The 6,573-nt window shown below is 36.0% G+C and overlaps 1 pseudogene; it reads left to right on the top strand.

The window, feature by feature from the left end:
* The first annotated feature begins 3,439 nt into the window (after positions 1-3,439).
* Gm34314 lies at positions 3,440-5,575 on the top strand (annotated as a pseudogene).
* Positions 5,576-6,573: the final 998 nt, after the last annotated feature.

The raw sequence follows: 6,573 nt of genomic DNA, 5'->3' as shown, positions 1-6,573 counted from the left end.
GTGAATTAAAAATACTAAGTAAAAAGCATAAGAAAAGAGAATAAAATTATGTTCTTTTCAGGAATGTTGTTAGATATGGACATCATCAATCTAATTTGAATAATCTAGCTTCACAGCAGTGCACATGCAGGTGGACTCAGTGACTTTCAAAGAAAGAACACTCAAAATTAGGAAAACATTCCCAGTTGGGTGAATAGTGTGGTTTAATCAAACTCCATTACATACATGTATGGACTTCTTGAACAGAAAACATAAACATTCGATAAATAATTGCATTAAATACTATAATATTGAAGCAGAACAAAATGTCTAAGATGTGCAGAACTTCAACCTGACACCTGCCCATTCTTCATCCCCACTTTGCTCCCTAATAGTTTTGCTTACCCACTCTTCTGTAATCTGATTTCTTTTCCATTGAAATCAGAGGTGATATTTTTCTTTCATGATACAGCACACTCTGCACTCAGTGTTGACACTGAAGGAAATTAGGTAATGCATCTGAGTTGAATGACATTTAGCAGAAGCTCCCACTGTGTTGTAGGACACACAGCCAAGGTCAAGACTGGCTTCCTCCTGGACTTCTTCCAGGAGTCCTGAATATGAAACATACAGCCTGATTGTTTGTTATGTTGTTTCTCTCTCTGTTTCCTAGTGAAGCCTTCCTAAGCCATGCAATGATGACAACTCAGCCCATTCCCTGTTAATTTCATATCTGGAGAAACCATACAGTTCCCTTGCATTCAATAGAAGAAACTCTCAGAACTAAGCATCTTCTCTGTCTTCCTTAGGGCTCTTAAGTGTAGAGAGATCTATGAAGTTATAACTGGAGTAGATTTGCCAAGGCCTAGGAGCTACACTTCAGAACACACACTCATTATGACATGGGGAAAGTTTAAGAATTTACAATCAAGTAAGAGACTAAATGGCTTCAGGGTGTGAGAGTAACTGGTTTCTTAATGGAGACTGTTGACTACTTTTCTTATTTATCAAGCAACATTTATAAGAGGTACTTTTCAGGCTGGACATTTTAGGGTAGTACCTGCTTTACTCTTCCATGTCACATGTTCAAAATATGTAGTGTCATCTACAATAGGTCCCTACATTTAAGCTCTAGGATGCAACCAGAGACAATTTCAAAATTGATATTTTTGTGTGTGTGTATGTGTGTGTGTGTGTGTGTGTGTGTGTGTGTGTGTGTGTGTGTCTTGGAACAACCAATCTACAGGAATATCTCCATGCCCAGTTATGTGGTTTTGGTTTGGTTGTCTATACTGTCTGTGGGGAGCATTATGAGTCTAGTACTGTATTTCATTTAAAGTATACCTGTACATTTGGCTACATATACATTCATGTTTTCTGTTTCAAGGAAAAATAAAACAGATGTCCCTGTAATGTTATTCACCTTTCTTTCGTTTGTCTACTTCTGTATGACACTCCTCACCAGTTCATTTCTTTTCAATATTGACATCTTTTTTTTTCATAGCATCTTTATTCTACTATGGGATTCTTTAAAACCTTTTCCCTCTAACACATGGTTTGTCTTTATTATGTCCTTGGCTACTCCATGTTATATATTTAATTCTAAAGACTCACAGCTATGAACCATTGACAGCAGAGAACATTGAGCATTTACCTTAATATATCTGGGGAAACATCACTCATTATAACATTTTCTAGGTCTATTTATTTACCTACTAAATCATTGAGAAAGGATTAATGCTTTCATCAAAGTGGCAGAAAACAAGGTCAACTTAGGGGAAAAAAGGTACCCTTTCCTTTCACCAATTATAAATATACCAAGAAAGAAATCATGTAATTTTTCCTATGGAAAATAGCATGAAAATCTATCTATACGGAAACCTAACCAAAGATGTGCAAGATTTCTACACTGAAAGTTACAAATCTCTGAAAAAAAGAGATGTAGCAAGATATCAGAGGATGAAAGAACTCCCATGGTCATGGTTTGGTATCATCAGCATTGTATCATGTGTATCATAACAATATTTAGAGATTCAACATAATCCCAATAAAAATACATGAGATTCTTCTCAGAAATTGTCTAACATCATAAACTTCATGTACTGACACAAAAAGCTCTGGATCAGCAAAGCAATTTTACAAAACAAATAATTTTGGGGTGATTGCAATATCAGATTTCATGCCAGGTTACAGAAGTATAGTATTTTAAAACTATGATAATCATTAAAAACTGACACATTGATCAATGGGATGAAAAAGGAGACCCACACTTGAGTATGCATAGCTATAATCATGTGATATTTGATAAAGGTACCAGAAATTCACAATGAAGGTAAGACAGCATCTTCAAGAAATGATCCTGGTAAAACTGAGTGTCCACATACAGAAAAATGATATCTACATTTTTCACTCTACACAGAAAATCAATTACAAATGGGTGAGACACCTTAATGTGAAACTTAAAGTCCTGAATGTATTAGAAAAAAACAAAGGCAGTGCTAGTCCAAGTGTTGTAATGAATAAAGACTTCATTCAGACAGAACTTAAGGATAATAGTGGACAAAGATGATCACATATAACTAAAAATCTGATCTGTGAGGCTAATGAAATAATCAATCAAGCAAAGATACAGCCCAACAGGTGGGAGAGAATCCTTTCCAGCTATACTTCTGATGAGATTAATATCTAGAATACACAGCAAAGTCAAAACAAAGAAAAAATCCAGAGAGTTAATGTCTCAAATGAAAACTGACAAAGGATCTAGAAAGAGGATTCAAACACAGGAAATTATACTGGCAAACAAACATTGAGGGTTGTGTTCAAAACATTGAGGGTTGTGTTCAAAATTCTTAGCAGTTAGAAAATTTCGAATTAATAGTACATTAAGATTTTGTCTGTCAGAATAGTGAAGATCAAGATAATAGGTGGCAATATATCAGCAGATTGTGTTTACCCTTCTGTTCACTTTCAGTTTCTGTGGGAGAGGAAACTAGAGCAAACAGTATGGAATTAGGAGTCAGGAATTCTGAAAACCTCAAAGGAAATTTACCAGATGACACTGATTTACTGCTGCTTGGGTTACTCCAAAGGACTCAACATCCCACTCTTCAGATACTTGTGCAATACTCTCACAGTAGCTAAGAAGGGCAAACAAACTATATGCCTTACATCTCCTGAGTAGATTGAGAATGTGGTGCACACAAACAATGCAATAATACTTGGCTGTAAAGAGACAATTGTCCTTTAACATCATCACCATATTAGATGTTGCTCCTGTAGTCAATTCTCATTGGAAATCTCCCATGCTCCACCCTGCTGGGCTACAGTCCCAAAGAGAAATAATGGAGCAATGTCATCCAGTTGATGCTCAAAGATACCTTTGTTTGTCTTGCGTTTATAAAGAGTATGGGCATGCATGCCTCAGCACACACTTGAGAGAAAGTCCAGAGCCTCCTCCAAGATGCTTGTGGTCCTACTCACAGCAACCTTGCTGGCCCTGAGCTCAGCTCAGAGTGCAGATGAAGGTACCAAGGAATACAGGATGGGATCCGGAGACATTTAAGGAAAAGAGTCAAGAAAACAGGGGAGAAATGACAGACATGGATGAGAAGAAAGACAGGGCCATAGAAAGATGGGAATAGTTATGTCTTTATCATGTAACATGGTGTTTCTACATAATATTCTACCTGAAATTCATAAAATTCTTGAAGAGAGGAATAAGACAGCCCATTTTGTGTTCAGGAAAGTGCTCTGCACATGTAAAAAAAAAAACATGAAAACAAAGGGTAGATTTGAGAGCATATTGTCATAGTCAGAGCAGAGAGTGAGAGCAGACAGCTTTGCTGCATATTGGGTGCCAGAAACATGATATAGTAACATGCCAGGAATAATTCAAAGCACAGAAATATAGAATATATTGAATGCTATAGACACTAACATACCATTATCAGAGCCAATCTTATACATTTTCCTTAGCCCACCTCCAGAATGTGAAGCATAACATGTAACATTTTAAGATGTGTACTCAGGGATTTGTCTCCTGACTGTGTTAAGGGATATTAATTAAAAAAATGAGTGGGACATATTCTCAAGCTGAATTATTCAGGATAATTTTGAAGCATGCAGTGTAATTACAAATAGAGAACTATTTGATAGTAGTGTTTCTGGGAGAATTAAAAAGATCTTTGTGTTTTTGTGGAAGGTAAGAACACAGGGAAATCACACATGCTCTTGCATCCATGCACTTTTACAGAAGACATTTTTTAGTAGGACTTCAGTAATCTCTGAAAGATTGTAGTCTGAAGTTTCTCTTGTTTCTATTCTTTATTTCTAGATGTCCAGAGTACATCTGATGTCCAATCAGAACCAGGTAAACACAATCCATCATCCTTGCATGCAGTTCAACTGTCTGTGTTTCAGATTGCTGTCTCATCTTATACGTCTTATAGATGAGTAAATATTCATTTCTCTAAGTATATAAATAAATATTCCCCAACCTGACGATTGAGATATGATTAAGGTCAGCCAAATGAACGAAGGAGAGACAAAGCTTCCATAGCTGTAGAAGAGACTTGTCTGGTTCCCAGCCCAAATCACCACTGTGAGATGAGGCAGAAAACACAAAAGCCTTATACTGACTTCTCCGATTGTGAGAAAATCCATGGTTCTATTTTTCCTTGGAGTTCCCGTATAAAAAGCAGGTTTCATGAACAAGATGGAGTTGTTAGCTTTCCCTGTTTTCTCTTTGCCTTCCTGTTACTAGGTAATTGTCTTTAATTAAAGGAAAAACAGAAGCAAATTGTCCCTGGTCATGCAGTATTGTACACCATTATTGTTAGCTTTATTCTGTATTGAAGTGTATGGGTATTTAATAGTTAACTTATATTTCATTCTTGAGATCACAAACTTTGACTAAAACACTTTGCACAGCAGAGATTTTATTATTGTGACCTGAAGTACAACTTCAGCTACCTTGATGTTAACCTAAGTAGTTTTGGATTGTGGAATTAGAAAGCTAAAATAAGGATGTCTGGGAGAGGGAGTTAGCAGCTGGCAGACAGGTTCTGAGAGAAAGGATGGTGTGATCAGGTCAGGGAAAAAAACAAGAGGAAAGTCTTCTATCAATGTGCTCACATCTTTCGGACATTTCTATGCAGCTCCTGTGAATCAAACCCAGGTCTCAGGTTCAGATCCTTCTTCTGCTGAGGTAAATACAGGGAATGTCCAAGAGCCTGAATCAGCACCAGCAGGAAATGAGTCTTCTGCAAACTCTGGGAGTGAACAGGAACAGCAACAGCAAACTCAGGAATCTCAAGAAGCAGAGAGTCAGAGGCCTTCTGACTCTGCTGTGAAAGAACAGGAAAGTTAATCTGGAGAAGAAAAGGTAGAAGAGGTTAAAAAGGAACTCCCCTCCTCTCCTGAAAAGTCAGAAGATCTACCACAACATATACTTCCAAAGAAGAATCATCCTAATTTTCAGGTTGGATCTGAGTATTATGAAGCGATTAGAATGAATAAAATCATTTCTATTATTTTGAAAATATACAAAAAGGAAAGAAATTGTCTCCAGCACACTTTTTTATCTGCCCTTAAATAAATTAGGTAAGATCATTGAGTCAAATTTAATAAATATATAGATCTTGCCTTGGTATTTGTCAAATCATAGTGTGAAAATTTCCTAGTTGTCAGCATATGCACATGGCAATAGCTTCAGCCACATTTCAAATCTTAGCATTCAGACAGTGCAATCAATCAAAGTGGTATGCCTTTGATGGTCTAAGCTGATATTGCACAAGATCTCCAATGTACTTGTGCCCCTGAGGCACATAACACCACAGCAACTTTATGCTCCATTGCTCCCTTTTATAAAATTTATTTTTATTACCTTACTTTGTAACAATGTTTACTCTTTGCATTGACTACATTTATAGAAGTATAGAAGCAATCATTCTTTGTTCTTATGTCCTCTGAATTCATCTTCACTGCCTTCTCAACTTAACTATATAACATATGCCTAACTCACACATCAATGTTTGGATATATTGTCTCTAAATGATACCTTATAGATACCTCTAACCTTGTTCAGTTTTTTAATATGTTCTTCTAAATTGGTTAATGCCCAAGTTGGTCAGAATCTATATTCCTAGGAATACATTTGGCTGAATATCATAGTTATATATTATATTAAGTTTCAATTTTTCCTTTAAAGTATTTAATTTTAACCATTGGCAATAACCATATAAATATTAGTATGTGTATGTGAGTAAACATTACAGACAATTGAGCTTTACATGAAAGGTCTATGTAGACCCTTAGAACATTTATTTCCCAATCCAGATTTCTTAGAAAATTCATAACTTAGTAAAGTCTGTGGATCTCCAGGTAGCATAATTTGTTTGCTTTTATTTTGCTAGTTGCAAACACAGGATTCAATGCATGGTCTGTCATGATGTGTTTATGGCTTTTTTCGGTTAATAAATATTTAAGTTATTTTCTGTTCTTCAATCAATCAGGACACATAGCACTAAAATATTTGGAAGTAAATCATGGAATCTTTTATATCAGAACCAATGGGTGAACAATCTAAGATACTTA

This window comes from Mus musculus, chromosome 6 (genome assembly GCF_000001635.26).
Source record: "Mus musculus strain C57BL/6J chromosome 6, GRCm38.p6 C57BL/6J".
NCBI lineage: Eukaryota > Metazoa > Chordata > Mammalia > Rodentia > Muridae > Mus > Mus musculus.
The sequence above is the reverse complement of the archived record's forward strand: the minus strand, read 5'-3'. Positions and strand labels throughout refer to the sequence as shown.